Source organism: Kogia breviceps, chromosome 4, assembly GCF_026419965.1.
Source record: "Kogia breviceps isolate mKogBre1 chromosome 4, mKogBre1 haplotype 1, whole genome shotgun sequence".
NCBI lineage: Eukaryota > Metazoa > Chordata > Mammalia > Artiodactyla > Physeteridae > Kogia > Kogia breviceps.
Genome location: NC_081313.1, coordinates 5,368,973 through 5,391,195, shown reverse-complemented (window position 1 = coordinate 5,391,195; position 22,223 = coordinate 5,368,973). Strand labels below are relative to the sequence as shown.

Below are 22,223 nucleotides of genomic sequence, written 5' to 3'. Positions count from 1 at the left end.
AAATCTGACATGAAGGTCCCTTTACGTATCTACTGTCTGTTCCCTTTTCCAATGTGGTTCCATCAGAGGTAGAAAAATGGCGACCAACTTGAGATGCAGAGGAGGGGCTTCAGGTGGGCCCTCACCTGCCATTTGCTGGCTGTGCATTTGGAGAAGCTGCCGCTTCCAGACCCCACTTTACTTATCTCAGAACAAAGCACTGATAGGGTCCCCTCATGGGGTTGCCGTGAGGAAGGATCGGGAACCATCCTTGTGGCAGCCCAGCACACGGGAATCCTCAAAAGACAATCATTACTACGGTTGTGTCTAAAGTGGAGGGTATTTATTATATGAGTTCCTGACACTCCTCCTACTTCATAAGCCAGTTAGACTAGGGAACCCCTGGACCTTGAGGCTGTGTCCCCCAAATCATCCCCAAGCTACAGATAGCGTTAGATTATAAAACAACCCCAGGAACAGGTTCTGACACAGAAGCATGAGGTTCAGGAGGAGCCTGGTCCCGCTGAGTCTCGGCTTATCCATCCCACATCCCCAGTGCATGGTCCACTGGTCCCCCCAGAGCACAAAAGGCAAAGATGTGGAGGGGCTGTGGCCCCAGGCAGCAAGCTTGAAACTTCCTTCAGCAACAGGATCCACTCCTCCTTCTCTTACTGCTGCTGCTGGACTTTCATTTGGGCTTTGTCTCATTACAAAATGCAGCAGGAGGGACTTCCCTGGTGGTCCAGTAGGTAAGACTCCGTGCTTCTAGTGCAGGGCGCCCGGGGTTCGATCCCTGGTCGGGGAACTAGATCTTGCATGCATGCCACAACAAAGAGTTCGCATGCCACAACTGCGAAACCCACATGCCGCAACTAAAAAGATCCCGCATGCCACAGCGAAGATCCTGCGTGCTGCAGCTAAGACCCAGCACAGCCAAAATAAATAAATAAATATTTTTTTTAAAAAAGAAATGTTTACTTAAAAGAAAGAAACCACTCAATCCATCTTTAAAAAAAGAAAGAAAGAAAGAAAATGCAGCAGGAAGTGTCTTCTGGGACAGGCTTTGTCGGAATTGCTCACGGTCTGTTGCTGTGATTCCTCCCCTGAACTCATCCTGCACAGATGCCTGGAGACGTTCCAGAAGCACCACAGTTGCCTCACTGTGCCTGTCAGGATGTTGCTCCTTACATCACATGGAGAAGGGTGGTCGTATCTGAGATCCAGGGTACCCTCTGTGCAAACTCCAGTGCACACAGAAAAGGTGCTTCTCAGCCTCCATGGCTGCCCCCTGAGCATCCGTGACTTGTCTCCTGGCTCATTGCAGAAAGGCTCTAATGCAGTACAACAGTTCTGAGGGCCAGGACACAGGTCCTGCCTGGAGAGTCAGTGCTGGGTCACCTCGAAGTTGGGCGGTGGAACAGAGCCCAACCCCTTCTCCCTCGTCGGGCCACTCAGAGGTGTCGCTACATGACCCACCCAGCAGGCCCACTGCGGCGCCTTCCTGGTCAGAAGGCAAGGCCTGGGCACAGAAGTTAAATGAAAGCCAAGACAATGCAGCTTTGCTTGTGGCAGAAATGAATCCCTCAGCACTCTCCAGCGACCGGCTCCCAGGAGCCTCTGACCCCATCCTGGCCACACCCAACTGGAGACAGAGAGAGAGAATCAAGAGAAAGGTGATACGAGTTGGCTGCATCTGGGACCCATCTCATGATTTTAAAACCAGAACTTTAAATTCCCATTGAATTCAAGGATCTGTGTTGGAAGCCACTAAACCAATTGGATCCCCTCTTGGTTATGAAACGTTAGCTTCGTATTTCTTTAATGTCTTTTTGTTGGTCTATTTTCTTTGACGGCTGGGAAGTGATCAGGAAAAGGTAACTGTTGTTGCCTGTTCATTTGTATCCCACCTTCTGCCTTACAGGCTTTGGGCAGGAGTCGGCTTACAAGCTCCTCCCAAAACTACTAAGTGTCCAGGTTTGTGTGAATAGTTTGTCCGTTATTAACTCCCCTGGTACATCCTCACCCCCAGAACCGTTAACGCCCCCGCCACGCACAGTCACGTCACACACAAAGCGTGTTCAAGTTCCAAGCCATCAAGCCAACTCACTGCCACCCGACTTCTGCGGTGAAATGTTCTTCTGTAGCAACTCAATGAGCGTCTCTCACCAACTCTGAAAGTCTGTTAACAAAGACCTCGGGTCATGACTGCCTGGCTAAAAACTCCCACATCAGGTACGATGTGTCCCATAGCTAAGAGAATCTGAGACCCCCCAATGGGATCAATAAAGACATCGAGGGTTTCTTATTTTGGTGTTTTGGAAGATGAAATGCATACCTCTAAATGACTTCGTACGAAAAAACACACAATATCGTAAAACATGACCAGATCTAGAGGGCCTGGGCCTTGGGATGCTCTCTTGTTCACCACGGAGGCGCCCAGGCCAGGCCAGTGGGATGGGATCAAGGAAAGATGGGGACGATCACAGAACAACCACCCTCTACAGCAGCTTTTGAGACTCAGGTTTCCCGTCCTCCAGGGAAGGGAAGGGAGGCTCCTTGTCTCTTGTTGGCAGCGCCGTCAGTCCCACCGATCAACGCTGCGTGACCTCTGCTCCCTGGCACCTCGGGCTTCCAGTGTCGGCACAAGGTGGGCTTCCGAAGACCCAAAGCAATGGCATCATCCAGACGGCGCTGGCCTCAGCCATCTTCCCTGCACCGGCCCCTGAGGCTGTGCTTGTATTCACACCATCAATGCACGTGGCAGACTCCCACACCCACCGACACCAGTATCCCATGTCATACTCATGGGTATTCTTTTTATTTTGACAAACACGTGCAGTGATAAAAATTATACTAGACCATGAGCTAAAGAAAACCAACAATGATTGAGTCCTTCTGCGATTTAAAAAAAACAAACAACTCATTGATTTTTTTTTTTAATTCCAAGTAGTATATTCTTTGAAGAAAATTTTGGTGTCTCTGCTCTACTGTCGCCCCAAGCATAGGATCACCTGAGTTCTTCCCTTTTCCAAAACCAAGAATCAGCCAGAGGAAGTGGTCTTTGTCACACGGGTGGTCTGGTTGTCTCTGGGGATCACATGAGGACTGACACCCCCCAGGGACCACCTCTGGATGATGGTGCCGCCTGTGTGCCAACCTCCTCCTTCCCCATCCCAGGCCTGCCGGGTGCCCACGCCCCTTGTCCCTCTCTGCTCCTCTTCTTTCTCTCTGTGTTATCAGTATCCTCTCTAAATTCCTGAGCCCCCGGCCACTTCAGCCCCTCCAGTTCTTCTCATTCGGGTTTGTAAATCTAAAGTTTATCTAAATATTTCAAATTTAATTTCACAGAAACAGCAGTTCATAACTATCCCCTCTGCAGACTCTTGTCTGTACTTGATGAGTTTCTACCTGGGGTTATGCTGTAGATGTTTATCCATGTTGATGTATACAGCCCAGAAAGTCTGTTCCCTGGAAGAATCAAATGTCCCTCTCTTAAAAAATCGATCTTAATAACGTTTCTAAGGTTGGGTTAAACAAGCAGCACTAAATAAATTTTAATAACATTTTTAAATAGTAGATGATTTCTGAAAGGAAGATATTCCTAGCAAGAGGTAGCATAGGGTCTGTTCTTATTAGCATCAAATGAACTTATTGAAGTTGAATATCAATTATGTCCAAATGATCATTGAAGCCTTGTTTTTACTTTTTCATAAATTTAAATAGGCCAAAAAATGTTAAATTACTTTAGAATAATTTAGCTTTTAAATTACTCAGTGTTCATTTCCAACTCCATAGGCCTGAGGGGGGAAGTGTAGTTTTAATAGGTTTGTTTACTGATAAATAAAAGGCGGATGGTCTCCTACAATTTCTGCAGTTTCTGTTGGAAACTTCACGGAGCTCCGAGGAAGGGGTGGGTTATAAGTTAACCACATTTGGATGAAAAGCAAACAATGGGCCTTAAAGAGCTAGGTCTCTTCGTTTAGCCTCCGCTCCGTCCCCAGGAACGGACACGATGCAGAGACGGGAAGTCCCTCTGTGTCTGTCCAAAAGGACAGCGGAGACTTGACAGGGCACTACTAGGGTGGAGTTCACGGGCCCTCGGCTCTCCCACCCCCACCGCCAAGTGGGGAGAGCGGGCCCAGGAGACGGAGAGACGGTTACGGTAGGTGAGAAAGCTGACTTGATTCTCTGAAAAGTTAACAGAGGAAACCTCTATTTTCCAGGAGGCCTCAGAGCCCTGCTGAAAGGACGCAGAGCTGCAGGTCCTCTGCCTGGGGCCTGGCACTGGCTGGCCCTGTGCGCCTGCTCTGCCCTCTGCCGCGACCGCCCATCTCTCGACAAGGGCCTCCTCTTCTGCTCTTTGGGTGGTGACCGTCCACTGAAAGCACTCGGAGGAGGCCTGGGGCACCTAATCACGGAGAATCCGTCCCAATACAAACACAGGCCACAGCTGGAACGGGAAAAAAGTTCCAGAAGCAGAGAGTGGTGACGGTTGCACAACACTGTGGATGGGATGTAAGCCGCTGTGGTGTACGGGTAAAAATGGTTACAGTGGCAATCGTGTGTACGTTACCTATACGATGTAACATATATTATATACGAAGTTATATATACATTAAACTAAAATTATACAGAAGATATATGACACGAATTATATACACACATAATAGAAAAGTAAATAAACAAAATTATATATGTACATGATGTGTACACTTATAGTATAATTATATATAACATTAATTATATCTTGCATATTATATATTATATATATATATATATATATATATATATATATATATATAAACACAACAAAAACGTTTTTTAAAAGTAGGCCACTGCCACACAATGGACTCTTGAGCAAAATGAGAAAGCTTACAAGAATTAAAAAATAAAAACTCCTAGAAATGAGTTGTTCCCTTTTGAGAAAGGTGTGAACCACTTTCAAGAATAAGCAAGCATCCTGTTTGCACATTAAAAAGAGGATAAATGAGACATTAAATAAACAGCAATTTAAAAAGGATCGTTTTCTAACAAGGGTTTTTTCCCCTGAGAACCAGAACAGTTGGCAGCATTCCTTAAGATGACAAATCTTTTTTCCCCTTAATTAGCATCTCCGCAGACAAACTGCCCCAAACAGATAGCTATAAAGCCAGCTGCATAGAGTTATTTTTTTTGTAAAAACAAATAAAAGGAAGAAAATCAACAGCAGCAAGACTTGAGCCTATTAAATTGCATTGAATTTTATTTCCAGTTCAATTGATAATTTATTCTCTAACCGCAAAATAATCACACAACTCTCAGAGTCAGAAAGAAACGTCATCGGTAAATGGGTTCTCTGGCATCTAAGGCTCTCTGCATTCAACGACGAGTCCTCGGTTCTAAAAGCAGTCACGTCAATACTCAATATTTTATTTCCCGACTCTTTACCTTGATTCTCCCAAAATGGACCCAAGACCTTTCTTCCTAAATATGCATATACGATTATCCTCTACAATTTGTCATCCAGTGGTGTACCCAGTTCAATTACAGGAAGTCAGACAATGTCTACTTCAAGGCATCTCGAAATCCAAATGCAATAATGAATTACCAGCTAGAAGGCTCTAAAGCAGAGAGGCGTTTCTAATGAGTGAGCCCTGCGAGTACCCACTCCCAGAATTGGTTTAAATGTAGCTTCGGTGGCTTCCATTCAAGGGAGCTGCCTATGGACCAGCCCTGGGGCTATGGGCCTGCCGTGAATTACTCACTGGATTTTCACACGGGTCCGCCTGGTCGGTGACGGTGACGTTACAGTCCGCACTCCACCTGCAACAATAACGTGGCACGGTTACATCATTTGCTCAAGGTCACAGGCTAGTATGTGGAGAAGTGGGGTGGGAGGGAGGGATGTTCACCCCCCCCCCGCTCTGTGCTGCCTGGCTGTTACCTTTGCAGACCCTACCTGCCTGCAGGTCATTGAACCTGCCGTGATTTACATCGAGTCCTTCAAATCCACTAGGGCCTTACCTCCTGAAGGTATTTATTTTTTAATATTACATTATATATTATAATGTAATATCATAATGATATTACAATGTTATATACAATATATTACACATTATATATTATTTGATATTGCTCTTTGTTTACATTATATTTAAATATGACATATTTATTTTCAATTGTGTTCAACACAATCGAAGAAAGTTCTCATATACTCACTGTTTCAAAAGTGCCTGCTGAGATTTTTTTCATTTGTTTTATTCTGTTTTGTTTCAGTCAAAAATGATTGGATTACTAACCTTATACCTCTTTCAGAGTGTGAAGGTATGACTTAGCTTGATTCTAGGTCATTCTCTGTATTGGAGGGGAAGGCACTTAACTGTCCCTGGTGTGCATAACATGAAAATAGCTTCATCTGTGTTCTCTGGGTGCCTTCCCTGGAGACACCCCTTTGCCTGCGGGCCCCTGCAAAGCTGCCCACCCCCTTTTCTCATATAACCAAGGTTATCTAATGGGTTGACCCTCCACTGGAGAAATGTATCCATTCACTACTTACTTTCTGAAATGCAAGCCCTTGGATGCCCTTCAGTTAGCAATTCAGAACGTCTCCCGGCTGAGCTACTAAATTAGCCACCGTCAACTCGTGTCTGTCACTTGCTAACATGAGAAAGATATGCTTCCCTCTCCTCCCACTGGCTGTGTACTGAGCTGGAAGGTAGGGGAGCAGCCTGGCCAGACCACATGAGCTCACCCCCTGAGAGATAAGGCTCACAGGTTGTGGTTTGGTAATATACTCTCAGCTGTTATTGACTAAGAAACAAACGATGCTTCTCCTGGGCCTAGTCCCTCCCTGTCTCCCCACACCCACTTCCCTGAACCTAGAGAGATGTGCCAGTGAGAGGTCCCAGGGCATCACGGGAAAAGGCCCCGAGGGCGATACAGTCCTGCCTCACTCATGGCTCGGGCACATTCTCTCCTGTTCTGTCTGTCCCCCAGCCTGGCCTTGTCTCCCCAGCCGGAAGCCAGCAGCCTGAGGTTCAGGCTGGGCTCTTGGCGGGCAGGCGAGGTCACAGACCCGCCTCCCTGTGTGGCTGTGAGCTGTGATGCTCCCTGGCCTTGGGGAAGGGGACGCGGCACTGCGCCCGACCCACTCTGGGGATTCTGATTAGGAGTCGGGGCTGAAGCATCCAAGAGGAAAAGGGTGCCTCTGCCGAGCCCCCTGCCGGGTGCTCACGCTTCACTTGTGGTCCTTGTAGAGAGGTGTGGACCTTGCATCCATCCGTGGCACCTCTGGGTCTACACCAATCTGAACATGATCTGACAAATAGAAATCTATAAAGCACCTGCCCTGTCTTTGCTTTTGCTACCGAGAAACTCTCAGTCTAATCTAATGTGCAACATAGAAACTGTAAGATATTGTGTTCGTAATATGCTTACCTTCTCCTCCTGCTATACGATCTTGAACTTCTGTGTTTATCTGAATGACTCAGCTTCATTTATCTTTTCTTATCAACAGCTTCAAATCCTCTGGAAAAGAAGACAAAGAAAAAAAAAGTAAATATTAAGTCACTTACTTTTTTTTTTTTTTTTTTTTTTTTGCTGTACACGGGCCTCTCACTGCTGTGGCCTCTCCCGTTGCGGAGCACAGGCTCCGGACGCGCAGGCTCAGCGGCCACGGCTCACGGGCCCAGCCGCTCCGCGGCACGTGGGATCTTCCCGGACCGGGGGACAAACAGGCATCCCCTGCATCGGCAGGCGGACTCTCAACCACTGCGCCACCAAGGAAGACCAGTCACTTACTTACTTTTTCACGGTTTAGAAGTAAATGATATTTTTGCACCATGTCCTCAGATCATTTCTGTTGTGGGGCAGGATTTGAGTGAGTTGATGAATTAAATGCCTGTAGCACATCAAAACCATAAGGTTTCCTTCACCTTCACCAGGAGAGGAATGCAGAAACTTCCTTTGATTCTGGAAAAGGACTGCATGTCCGTGCAGGTGTACTGCTGTGGAACAGGGTTTCTTGTGGTTTACTGCATTGGATTTGATTCTTCAGAGCTGATTATTCATTTATTTGTTCATTCATTCCCTTAACAACATTATGTAAAGTATAGTCGAAACATGAAGAAACTCAGTGTCCTAGAAATTAGAACAGTGTCCTCAGGAAGCCTAAAGAACTGGCTTAGAAATGGATTTTGACTTGAGGATAGCTGACCAGGAAGGACGAAGGAGGTAGAAGATGGTGTATGCAGAAGGGGAGGGGATGAGAAAGCATGGGAAGTTTGTGCACTGAGATCAGAGCTCTAGGGACACAGAGTGGGACCAGGTCTGGCTTCCTGGGCAGGTGACTTACTGTGTCACACAGGGCCTGGGGCTTCGAAGGACCCCATACTTTAATGCTCTGCTGTCACCATCTTTACATTTTTCACTTTTGAATAAGTGGCCCTGCATCTTAATTTTGCACCAGGCCTTGCAAATTATGTAGCTGGCCCTAAAGAGAGGTGAGGCAGGAGAACCTGAAAGATGGTAAGACATGGTGACAGGTGGATGGTGGGTGGTCTTCCACACCGGGGGTTTTGGTAATGGAGTCAGTGGGGGCTTTTAAAAGCCTCCTTTCCACAGCTGTCCCTGCCAGCCTCCTGTTCCTGGGATGAATCATATCTGGGCTCAGTTCCTTCCCCGCCCACCTGGACCAGAGGCTTCATCGCCAGGACTGCTCTCAACCAAGATGTTCACCCTCTGCTCATGGACGCTGCTGGGTCCTCGTCCAGCCTCCCAGCTTCTCCAGCACAGCAGGTCCGGCTTGATGGGAAGTCACACAGAGATGGAAACTCTATCATTTCTCGAGCCACGCCACCCCTTTACTTGTCCTGATCTGCTCCCTCCCTGCTACCTGCTACGACCCCTCAACCCATCACTCCTGTTCCACGAGCGGCTCCACAGCTCCACACTCGGACGACTTCCCTTCCTACTTCGTTCAGACGGTCCTTCCACACACCACATCTTCAGCCCCAGTCATCTTCTCCTCTTTGGGGGGACCCCAGGCACGTGGGGGGCGCCCCCGTCTGCGCTCACCGTGGCCTCTTTGCGTGACTTCGGACCTGTTTGTAGACTTTTCCTCCTCTGCTCTCAGCTTCTCTCTCTCTTCTGGACTCGTTGCATAAGCCAATAAACAAGCTCAGTTTCCTCTAATCTGAATAAATAAACGCCTGTGCAAACGCCCCCTCTTCCCCACCAACTTCTTCAGGCTCCTCTCCTTCCTCGAGCTGTCGTACCTTCACGATCCCAGACGCACAGCTGTGTCCGGTCCCTGCCGCTCCCTTCATGGGGTGTCCTCTTCCCCTGCGACCTGACTTGGCTTTTTGTCCTGGTTCCCTCTCTCTGTCACAGCTCAAGAATCGCCTGGTCCAACTCATAGGTCTACAGCCGGGATTCGGACCCAGTTCTGTCTGATTCCAGAGCGGGAGAGGAGATACCCAAACAAGGAAGTGGGCACCAAACACACTCCCTGCGACTTCCTTTTCCACCCGCCACGGCTCTATGTCTGGGCTGGTGGCAAATATTCGTCCCTCCTCCTTTCTCCATGACTCTGGGTCTGAAAACACGAGTCACTTTGGCTGATGGCATGTAAGCAGACTGATGCAAGTGGCTGCTTCGGATGTCACCTCATCCTTGGCTCAGCTCCTGCCATCCTGTCTCGCATCCCAGGTGGCCACTGGTCCAGGATCAGAAAACACCTGGAGGAGACCTGAGCCTGACAGTCGGGAGCCCAGTGCAGTCAAGCCCTGCCAGTGCTAGCCAACCCACAGGTCCTTAAGCAAGAAGTCTTCGCTATTGGAAACCACTGATGTTTGGGTTTGTTTGATACACAGCATTAGCATAGCAAAAGCTGACTAATACACTCTCCCATATGTTGGTTTTACCAGCAAGAAATGAAATACATCCACAAAGCTTACAGAAAAAAGAGAAAGTGAAAATGCTAAGTCCTTAGAAGACCCACAGGCAAGACGAAGTCAGCTTTTAGTGAAAGCTGTGTTTATAGACAGATGCTTCCAAATCAGTTTTCTGAAAAACACACCCGTAGCCGGCTGGTCCACTAATGCCCTCCCGAAGACTGTCGTAAAGACCCTTTTGCCCCTTGACCTTGTGATTACATACAGAGGGCGCACCACGGGAGTATGGCTGCTGCCCCCACCCCCAACCCGCACACTCAGTCCACCCCACGGGGTCCCGAATGGCTTCTGTCACAGGTGAATTTGAGAGAAGGAACAGAAGCCCCTTTTCTCTCCTTTCTCCACGCAGACCATGCAGCCTGGTCTGTTGTCTACCCTCTGCTGCAGGGGCTTTCCCCTAGGAAGGACTTCCTCAGTGACTGGGCGAGTGGATACGCAGAACTGAGGGAAGCGGGCACAAGTCCATTTTTTCACAGACATAACTACATTTTAGGGGAAAAAATGTTATTGGTAATAAAGTTTTATCCCTAGTGGCTTGACACCTACATTATTTCTTAGCTGGTCCCTAATTCAGGCAGGCAGGAAAGAAAGGGAAGTTAATAAATAATCTCCTAAGACTTCAAACTAAAATAATTTACAGTAACATAACTTAGAATAGTGTAAAAATCATATACGTCAGGGAAGGAATCACTGGGTTTACATCTGAGATCCATGAAGGGGTAAGCAAGAGGTACCCTTCTGTAACTGACGCACTGCCTACCTTGGAAGAGCGTGGCGTAGCCATGTCACAGACCTTTCGATGAAGGAGGTTCCCATATTAAGATGTGGAACAGGCTAAACTATGGGAAACTACCTTAAATCAATTAAATGTGTCCTTTTGTGTTAGGACAGTGATCAACTGTAGCATAAATAATGGCTTGGACCTTGAAGACACCTGTCGATGCTGCTCAAATGTTAATGAGACAAACACTCCTGCTAAAGATTTAAAGAAATATATCTACCATCCAGACACACTTGGTACGTTCAAAACACTGCCTCTTGCCGAAAGGACTAACAGAAGTAACAGACCATGGAAGCTTCTGTAAAAGGCATGTGAAGACAGCTGATAATTGAAGCCGGAAAGACCTTAATGAATTGCTAGTTGTTACTACCAGTTTTCTAGGCTTGCACCGAAGTCTCCATCTCTAGCAGCTTCAACATAATCAAGTCTTTGGAAGTATGGAGAGTCCAAAGAATGAGAATGTTTTCCAGGAACATTTTTCTGGAACATCTAAGGCCGACTCTGTGCAGAGGGGACTTTCCCCATCAGGTTCTAAACCTTCTCACCATCTAGGGAACTTCATATGCTCCCATTTGTAAGAAGGCTTTAAGCAAAACTTTACTAAGTAAGGAAAAATTGTCTTCTCATTTATATTTATCAAAGATAAATACCAAGTCCTCAATCTCCTTAGAAAAAAGTTTAAGCACGTCAAATTGCTATCATTCAAGCCGATAATGAAACTCCACATTTACATGATTTCCATGCTGCTATCCAAGCAAATGTGTCTTATTCACTGGAAAGATCTGTTAATAGTTCAGAGACCTCCTTTACTACCTTCTCTGACCCCAGGAGTCTGTCATCATTTGGGATACACTGATTTAAAGGATCTGCCTACTAAAATCCTACGAGTAAACCTCTGCCAATAATCCTACAACAATTAAATACTGCCAGAATAGGGGGATTTTTTCCCATTCATTCACCTAATTGGATAAGAGTTTCTTACCTCACCCAATGTCCAACTTGGAAAATTACAAGTTGATTGAGGAAGGAATGAACAACAGAGAGATAGGGGTTAATGGAAATAAAAGTGGGGAAAGTGCACATAGAGCTGACTTGTATGAGATTCCACAGTGAGCCTCCATGGATGTACAGAGGTTGGCAAAGTGTCCTGGGGAAGAGGAAAAGGATGCTATAAGCAAAAGCAGTGCCCCAATCCTTCTTTGTTTTTTGTTTGTTTGTTTTTGTTTTTTTTAAAATCAGGAATGTAGGTTTATTTCATTAAAAACAAAAGAAAGCAGATGCATCCCCCAAAGAGTACTGTATCCTTTAAAGCAGTAGCAATCACAAGGCCCATATGTACAAAATACCTCAAGAAAAACAGAAACTAAACATTTAAAAACATATATTTAAAAAGATGTTGAAGACCATTTGTTAATATGAACATATATTATAAAATGACATTTTTAATATAATTTTATTCCTTTCCCTTTAATAAGAGATGGAGTAATAGTGTAATATTTATGTACTATCTTGTGGCACATATCACAGGTATTTATACCACCCAACTTGGTTTGCTAAGGGAAAAACAGATAGTTAAAACACAGCTTAAAAATTTTATTTTTAGGGCTTCCTTGGTGGCGCAGTGGTTGAGAGTCCGCCTGCCGATGCAGGGCACACAGGTTCGTGCCCCGGTCCGGGAGGATCCCACGTGCCGCGGAGCGGCTGGGCCCGTGAGCCGTGGCCGCTGAGCCTGCGCGTCCGGAGCCTGTGCTCCGCAACGGGAGGGGCCACAACAGTGAGAGGCCCGCGTACCGCAAAAAAAAAAAAAAAAGAAGAAAAATTACTTTTGGTGCTTTCACATCTTTTTTAGATATCTGGAATTCATAAGCTGAAAAGAAATAAAGGTCTCATTTTCTTTAGCTTAGAAAAAGACTGTAGTTATACCTCCCTAGGAAACCCACTATACAAAAAAGAATACATTCAAGATATTCTAAAATATCAAGGGCATGATTTCTATTTTAGGATCATCACAATAATCCTCCTCCAAAAACAGATTAGAAGTCAACACATAATGAATGTAAAGGTCAACTTACTAAAATAAAATAGTATTTGATTTAAATTGTTACTCACTTAGGAAGTATAATGACTCTTCTCTGGTCAAGGATGCTAAGATTCACTGTTATAAATGGTGCAACATCAGTATTTAGTGTATATAAAAATTCTAGGATTCAATATACTATAATGAAAAGTTTATAATAATCACACAGAAAGTATTCCTCTATATATTAACCACGATTGAGCTTCACATGACGAAGACTGAAAAAGATATGGTTGAATTAGATCTTCAATACCTTTTGTATCATATATGCCAAAGTGCCTCTAAGCTTTAGTGTTGAGGACAATTTTCTATGAGATGTTAAGGAGTGCTCACAATCTTTACCATTAGAAGGGAAAGAAGATAAACGGAAGCTCCAGTTTTAAACAATGACAACAAAAAGAAGAATATAAAAAGACAGTATTAATAAAACATTTAGGCCTTCCCTGGTGGCGCAGTGGTTGGGAGTCCACCTGCCGATGCAGGGGACACGGGTTCGTGCCCCGGTCCGGGAGGATCCCACATGCCGCGGAGCAACTAAGCCCGTGAGCCGTGGCCACTGAGCCTGCGCGTCCGGAGCCTGTGCTCCGCAACGGGAGAGGCCACAACAGTGAGAGGCCCGCGTACCACAAAAAAATTTAAAAAAATAAAACATTTAAATAGTACAAAATAGCAGAATTTAAGTATCAGTTATATGCTGTCATTACTTGGGCTTTTGGATGTGTTTTCCTTTAAGTAACCAGCATCCTTCTCATCTAGTGACACCGCATCTGGTACCCGCCGGCCCCCTCTGGCTCGCCCTGCAGTGACTCGGAGGTCTGTCTGCGTGGTGCGCGGTGAGCGGCCACCAGGCCCCAGGCTCAGGCAGCACGGTCTGGGCCACCTTGCTGATCGTGGACACAGCTTTCTCCAGTCCCTCTTCTGTTCGCTCCCCTGTGACCACAGCCCTGATGCGCGGAGGAGGGAGATGCTTCTCTTCTTTCTCCAGGCAGCGCTCCTGAGTTCGAGTAATGCCTCTGTCCGTGCACTGAGTTACAATTTCCTGAAGTAGTTTAACCTCTCCTTCTCGACACCCAGAGCTCTCTTCCAGCAGGAGGTGAAATGCCGGAGAAATGAACTCACCCACCACTTTTAATCCAGAAATGCCTTGAAAAGCTTTATGGATTCATTTGCACTTTTCCTGGATTTTCTTCCATGCTGCTGAGGGTCTCAGTTGCAGCAGCAGCTAACAGGGCAGGGGTAATGAGGCTGAAGAGAAGTAGCGCTGGCCGGAAAGTCACAGATGGTCAGTTACGGAAGACCTGCCACAGCAGAAACCCCCAACAAAAGCAAGTGAATTCTACGTGTTGGCATTGATACGATCAGCATGATCAATATTGATTCCAAAATGCTCAGTGACTCCTCAGCCACGCTCCCCCAGGACTCCAACCGAAAAGCTTTCCTCCAGAAAGACCCTTGCTTTATATTTGTACTTTAACTGAACCAGTTCTGGAAGAGGGCAGATCCTTCCAGTATTCACGTACAACCCGTCGACTACAATGAAACGTCGTCGAGTTACACGAGCCTTGCGAGGATTCTTTTGATCCTCAGTCTCTTGTTCTTTTAGCGGTTGTTCCAGGCCATCCTACCATTATGGTTGAATAGCTTACTGTCACTACGTGATGCCTGTAATCCCTTCTGAATAGCAAAGCAGGCAGCTTTATCTACAGACACAATGTCCGCTCTCTTAGAGTAAGCAGGAGTAGCACTGGCTATCATGGCAAATCCATATGAGTGTATAATGGCTGCTTCCGTCTCCATGAATTCTGCCAGGCCGTCTTCCAAATCCAAGTGCACATCAAATGGGCCATAAAATCCTCTAGGTCCACAAGTTCCCACACCACACTTCTTTAGAGATGCCAAAGCTGCTGCCTTGAGCCTAGGGTTATTCAACAATCCAAGAAAATTGAATGAGGCAAAGTTTATACCTTCTTTTCCATTCACCACAATGTTATGGCTTTTGGAGGGTCTGAAACGATGCTAGAGTGGAGAGCAGGAAGGTCTCCTGAGACAGGAGAAACAGGAGGTTCTGGTTGCCAAGCTGCAATCAGTTCTTCCTTTTCCTTGACTGTAAGATCAGAAATTGTTCTTGTAGCTTGTATGTTTTAGAGAAAAGAAGTCTGATTAACCAGAGTATTAAAATTCCTTCCAAAATAAGATGATAAGCAGGAACCTTAAAGAAATTATCCACATCAAGTTTTCTTTTCAACTGTACATTTCCAGGAAAAGGGCCAGGCTGACTTTCATGTTTTACACAGCTAAACACACTAAGTGCATGTAGAAGATTCCAGATAATAACTAAGCCCCCATCAGTCCGTTATGGGGTGCTGTATTCCAATAGGTTGTCATTGGAAAGTCATTTTTAAAATGTATTTAGAAATGGAAATACAAAGAATTTTCAAACATTAGACAGAAAGAAATGATTCACAGTAGTTAAAAAAGTTCAGAAGGTGAGGACAGGGAAACTGCTGGCAATTTCATATACAAACTTTCAGGTCATTGCACAGATAACTTTAAAACTACATACATGTTGCATACGTTTGGGTACACAACAAGACTCCTCAAATTCTGCATACACAGTGCACAGAAATTAGAAGCAAAACCAGAAATCTAAGACTATTTTAAAAATTTGCTGATCCCTCCTGAATGTAATTCAGTTAAGAATGAGGAGTCTACTAAAAAAATCCTTTTGCTTTTTCACCAATAATCAGACTATAGTTGACAAATGTAAGTCCAAGTCACGAGTTAAACATTCCACTCCACAGAGAAATCACCCTAAGAAAAGTTTAAATGTTACTGAATTAATAAAAATCACAAATGTGGCTTCTTTTCTTCCCTTGGAAATGGTACATCCAGGAGGACTTCTCACTCATGGTCAATACCAGGGTATGAGACGTTACATAGTAAGAGGGCAGTCTGCAAAAAGGCAGCAACAATACATAGTAGAAATTACTCATTTCTAAAAAAAAAAAAAAGATCTTACATTTTAGTGGCTCATCTTAGTCACTGTAATCTACCTAAGGGTGGACGTCACCTAAGCCCTACTTGCTCTCTTAACTGTTTGTTTTTTTTTTTTCAAAACGTCCTGATGGGTTTTACAATGATACACCTCGCATCATCACCCTTGCCAGTAAGTGCAATATTAAGTTTTCAGAAAATTATGAAAAGAAAACTGAGATTCGCTTTAAATGAATGTAAGCTCTGTAAGCACAGGGACTTTTACCTGTTCGCTCACTGCACTATTCCCAGCGTCTAGATCTCTGCTGTCCACTACTGTAGCCACTAGCACCATTCAACTACTTAAACACACATCTAAATTAAATTGAATGGAAAATTCAGCCCCTCAGTTGCACTAGCCACGTTTCAAGTGCTCAAGAACCACATGTAGTTAGTGGCTTCTGTACTGAACAGCTCAGAGGACATGCAGAGTTCTATTGCACAGCACATGGACACTCACTAAATGTCAAATGAATGAACATTCATTTGAATGAAGATGAAAAAGAAGACGAAACCGATAGTGTGGAATAGAGAATATAAGACTGCACTTCCACTCAACACGACCCAGTCCCATCTGGGCTTTGCTCCGGCAGATCTGAGACCAACTTTGTGTCCGTTCCCCAGCCCAGTAGGCCTTCTCAGACAAGTGAGAGACGGCCATTTAAAAATTTCATATTATCTTACCTACCTGAAATAGCTGGCCTTTCAAAAAAGCTCCCAACTAGTCTTTCTTTAAAAATTTACTAAAATAGTTGTATCTTTACAAGACAGAAAATGGGACGTATGCAGAAGAGTGACAAACTATTTCACATACCTAAATCATTCGGCTTCCTTACTAACCCTACGTCCGAACAAAAACCAAGTCCAACGTATTACAGCTCTTTCCCCTGTTCCCTGCTCCACAGTTCCGAGAACCTGTCTTCCCTAGGACTTCTCCAGACTGACATTTTCCACTTTCCTTCCATCACTCCGTTTTACCTTCAGTCCCAACTCTCGTTTTTGACTAGCCTCTCTCCTGTACCCGGGCAGGACCTGGAGAGGGCTCCGAGCTCTCAGGAGTGCAAAAAACCGAGACCCCCGACTCCGGCTCCCGCCCGCCTCCGTACATTCCGCCGCTGGGAAAAATGTGCGCCTGTGAGACTTCCCAGCCAGGGACATGGAGGGTCCGGGCGTCACCTGGCCAGCCCCGCTCAGGCCTCAGACCAAAAATCTACACAAACCGTCCACTTCCCCAGGGCTGGGTGTGCCCCAGTCCTTTGGACAGCTAGTGGGGAATTCAGAAATCCAATCATTTATACGGCTTCCACTTCTGATGATGTCATTCCAAAAGTCAGTTGATGAGACGTATTCAAAGAAGTTTCCAGTGAATTTCATAACCAAGGGGCTTTGTGTAGATGATGAAGATGAAAAGACCAAATACCACATTCAAATGTATATAAATGGGAGAATTCTAAGATGCTGCCCTAAGATTTCCCACCTTAATCCCCAGGACTAAGAATGTAATGAGATATCCCATCCATGATTATGGTATGTAACAGTACAAAAAGGGATCTTGCTGATGCAATTAAGGTTCGTTATCAGTTGACTTCCAGTTCATCAGAAGAGGGGTTACCCAGGCAGATCTAATCTAATATTTGAGTCCTGAACAGCACAGAGTTTTCTCTGGCTGATGGCCAAAGGAGAAGTCAGAGAGAATCAAAGCATGAGGATTCCACATATAGTTGCTAGCTCTGAACATGGATGGGGCTGTATTAACTATGTTTTTTGTTTCCTTCAGGTTTATGCTTGGACCTATGGGGCCTTGTTGCTTCTGGTGGGATGGCCCCTCCCAGAGCTGTGTAATTTCTAAAGACAGTGAACAATTCACCTGGAGAGCACCTTTCAAATGCAGACCAACAGATCCAGAGCCCACACCCCACCCACATTTTCTACCTGGTTCTAATACTCTCTGTCACTGTCTACCTGCCCTAATCACTCCAGAGCTGGGTACCAGATAACTAGGGACAGCCCCATGCCCCAGAGCCCTGCAATTATTCAATCTAGCCAATCCTAAGCCTGCTTACCCTGCCTCTCCTATTTCTTCCCTTAGAAACCACAATAAAGTCCCCTGATCACACTTGCCCTAACACCCTCTGCCTTTTGGACAACCTGGGTGCTTCCCCATGTGGCCCACCTGTGGAGTGACATGCCCCCTCCCCAAAGGAACTGTGACTAACAACCTTTTTCTCAATGGCAAGTATCTCTTGATCCTTTCTATTCATATTTTAAATTAATTTAAAATTAATATTTTAAAAGAGGGGCCATGTGCAAGGACCAGAGAGCAAGTGAGGGGACCCCAGGAGCACACAGAAACCCCTGGCCAACATCAAGCAAGGAAAGGGGGACTTTAGTCCTATGACTGCAAGGAACTGAATTCAGCCACCACCTGAGGGAGCCTGGAAACGTCTCCCTCCGCCAACCCCCCAGATAAGAGTCTCCTTGGGACAACTCCTTGATTAGCGTCTGTGAGGTGCTGAGCAGAGAACCCAGCCGAGCCCGCCCAGATTTCTCAGCTAAGGAACTGGGAGAAATAATGGGGCTTTGTTTTAAGCCCCTAAGTTTGTGAAAATTTATCACTCAGCATAGAACGCTAATACAATATACATAAAGATTCTACATATGCACATTCATATATTGTAGGTAGCCTGCTGCCTTAAAATGCTTATACAATTTAAATTTGGTATCCTTCCTCAAATCCAGATAAATCATATCATCTCGTTTACATTTTCAGGACACAGGAAGCATTTTCATTCCAGTGTTGAATGGAGTTCAAAACTACTAAACAGTTGCCAAAGCTCTGAGCAGAGGTCAGCCCCCTACGGCTTGTGCATCTCCACGTGGCTCATACTGGCGTTAAAGCCACAGGGACAACAGCCCAGGATGCATTTGCCTGGTGTTCTTTGATGAGGTGTGAATTGCTCATCTTTTAATACTAAGATTCCTGTGCCAGCTGGAAGTGTGCCCACAGTGCCCTCCTCCCCTCTGGCCCCGGTGAGCATGCAGATGCAAACATCAAGTAGCCAGCAGGCCTGCCAAGGTCAGCTGTTAGCAGTGACCAAGACAGACACCTTGGGAACATTGACAAATTGGAACATATGCTACATGACAGATTCCTTCAGTGGAACAATCCTGTCTCATACAGCGTCAAAAACAATGCATTCCTGAAAATATAGTCCATTTTGACAAATAGTTGTTTCCAATCTTAATCAGAAGGGTATGGTATGGATATAAATTTTTTAAAGCAAATTTTAAAGTTTAATGCATGTGTATTGCACACCTGTCATATTTATGGTTCTGAGCCAGGTGCTAGGACAGGGCGTGGAATGAGATGAATGCAGCCCAGTGTCCCCGTTCAAACCAGGATATATCCATAAACCTTTTCCTTCTCTGCACATGTTCTCTTCAAAAAGATCTGAGGGGGGCTTCCCTGGTGTCGCAGTGGTTGAGAATCCGCCTGCCGATGCAGGGGACACGGGTTCGTGCCCCGGTCCGGGAAGATCCCACATGCCGCGGAGCGACTGGGCCCGTGAGCCGTGGCCGCTGAGCCTGCGCGTTCGGAGCCTGTGCTCCGCAATGGGAGAGGCCACAACAGTGAGAGGCCCGCGTACCACAAAAAAAAAAAAAAAAAAAGATCTGAGGGTCCAAACCCCCGGATCAGGCAACATCCGTGATGCTTGGGGAATTCGGGTCTGAGTCTCCACGGCCACCTTCCCATCAGGACACACAGCCGAGGCCTTACGTCTGCTCCCTGTCAGGCTGGAGGTTTCTGTTCCACCGCACGTGGTCCTCGGATGTCTGTCAATGAGCTGTCACTCTCCCTGGCACTGGGAGAGCAGAGAATTAAAGGGTGGAATTCTTTGAGACACTCAGAAAAAATGCTTTTCTCTTTCTTTTTTTTTCTCCCGTTGCGGAGCACAGGCTCCGGACGCGCAGGCTCAGCGGCCATGGCTCACGGGCCCAGCCGCTCCGCGGCATGTGGGATCTTCCCGGACCGGGGCACGAACCCGCGTCCTCTGCATCGGCAGACGGACTCCCAACCACTGAGCCACCAGGGAAGCCCAATGCTTTCCTCTTGAGCTTTTGCATTTGCTTCATGATCAGCACCGTGGCTGCTATTCTAATTTGCCTCCACACTAATTGCTGTTTCTCAACATTAATGGACCCAGGACCACACTTCGCAACCGCTAAATGGCTCTGCATGACTCATCTGGGCCAGAGACTGGCATTCTCCTCTGTGTGCAAACCTGGCCGCCCCTCCCCACAGGGGCTGCATCCTGGCGCGGGGCAGCCTGCATCTCACTGCAATGCCAAGCTCCTCGGTCCAGAAAGATTGGAGCCCTCAAACCTCCAGCTTTCAAGACAGACTCTCACTTGTCTGAGAAGGCCTACTGGGCTGGGGAACGGACACAAAGTTGGTCTCAGATCTGCCGGAGCAAAGCCCAGATGGGACTGGGTCGTGTTGAGTGGAAGTGCAGTCTTATATTCTCTATTCCACACTATCAGTTTCGTCTTCTTTTTCATCTTCATCTTTTGCGGGGAGGTGGGGTGATCTGAATAAAGGAGAAAACCCAAAAGCGAAGAACAGAGACTAGGAAAGCATGACTCCATAACAGTCACTGACCTCTGAAATCACGGTGGTCAGTCTCGGTGTTCTCCATGTGAATACGTGTGAACACGTGTGAACATGTGGTCTCCCCTTGTGGCTTGTCACTTGGGACCAGCCTTCCAAGGCGACACACACACTCCAGTGATGAGGATGATCTCAGACTCTCAAAGTCTCAATACAGAAAAATAATACCTTTTTACTCGAAAAGTATTCTGTTCTGGAATAACCAAATCAATTCTTCATCCATAATTGAGAAAATGTAAATCAATCTCAAAGTTCCATACAGGCTTTACCAAATATTTTATGTGTCAGGAAGTGTGCTAAACAAAGACACCGCAAAGGGATACAATCAGATCATGTCCCACACACACCCCCCAAAGTCTCCCATCTCACTTGAAGCCCTTGTACCAGCCCCAAGGCCCGGTGTGATCTAACCCCCAGACCTCAGCTCCCACCACCAGCCTCTTGAACTCTGTTCCAGCCACACTGTCCTCCTTCCTGTTCTCTGTATGTCAATCAAGTGCTGACCTCAGGGCCTTTGCACAGCTGTGCACTCAGCCTGGAATACTCTTCTCAGCCACCCACAAGGCTTATTCCTTCCTGTCCTTCAGGCCCTCACTCTAAACGTCACTTTCTCCAGGCTTTCCAAGGACACGTTATCCAAAATTACACCCCCATCCTATTACCCTCTATTCCTCTTGCCTGGTTCAGAATGAACAAGAAAAGATGGAGGAGAAGGAATGTGGGGTCCAGAGGTCCAGAGGAGCCTGGATCTGACCATATTACTGATCAATACCAATCACAAGCCCATCTTGTGAGGGTCCATGCCCACCCTGTGGGTTCACGGTGACTCCAACCTCACTTGTCCTCCTGAGCCATCCCTGTTGGCACAGTCACAGATGAAAGAGCAATGTCTTAGTGTGTTTACAGAACAGAGGTGCCATGGGAGCAACGACTTTGTTTTCCCCATGCTGTATCCCTGTGCTCAGACAGTTCCTGCCCCACGGGAGATTTGTTTGCTCAGAAGGGGTTCCACAAGTAGGAGAGGCACCCCTTTTTCTCTTCTCCCTATTTCCATCCCTGCTACATAGGATGCAGACATGATGGCTGGAACTCCAGCAGCCTCTTGGATCATGATTTGCATACAATGATAGGAGCCACATTCTGAGAGTGGCCAAGCAGGAGGAGACTGGACCTGAGGACATGCAGACACTCTCACACCAGCCTGGACCACCCCCCACCAAACTTGTCCTGATAAAACAAACCCTTATGATTTAAAGCACTATTATTTGGTGTGTGTGTGGGGGGGGTCAGTTAAGTGCTGTAAGTACATTCCAGCCAATAGTCAGCAGAGACACATCTGTAACTAAACAAGTTGTGTTTATTACTCATTACAGTGAGAGGGAGCTCACAGTGTGGGAATCCACCAGGCATCTCAGTAAAAGCATAGGAGAGAAGGCTTATCATAGGATTTAGTCTTTGTGCCTAACAGAAAGCCAATACTACAAAAATGTGGTTGAATGAATAAAGTGTAAGAAAAAAAAAATCTGGATGTACTGTGGCTCTTTTATATCTGACAAATACAAATTTAAATTTCTAGTTTAACGTGAATTAATGAATTGCTAATGTTGCTCAGATTTTTGGTCAAATTCAAAGTCCATGTATTTGTTGTAGCATTTTTTAAAATTTTACATTCCATAAGTCCTTCATTTGGACATAAACAAATTTCAGAGTTTGATCGATCAAAGTTTATGCAACTCAGAACTAGATGGGATT

General features: G+C 46.0%; 1 long non-coding RNA gene and 1 pseudogene across 1 annotated transcript; both read right to left on the bottom strand.

The window, feature by feature from the left end:
- Positions 1–5,235: 5,235 nt before the first annotated feature.
- Positions 5,236–7,482, bottom strand: LOC136791957 (uncharacterized). Its single transcript, XR_010840077.1, has 3 exons — positions 7,396–7,482; positions 5,724–5,781; positions 5,236–5,357 (listed from the first exon to the last, which is right to left on the bottom strand). It is a non-coding gene; the product is annotated as an uncharacterized lncRNA (long non-coding RNA).
- Positions 7,483–13,517: 6,035 nt separating this feature from the next.
- LOC131754914 (serine palmitoyltransferase 1 pseudogene) lies at positions 13,518–16,910 on the bottom strand (annotated as a pseudogene).
- Between the last annotated feature and the right edge of the window lie 5,313 nt (positions 16,911–22,223).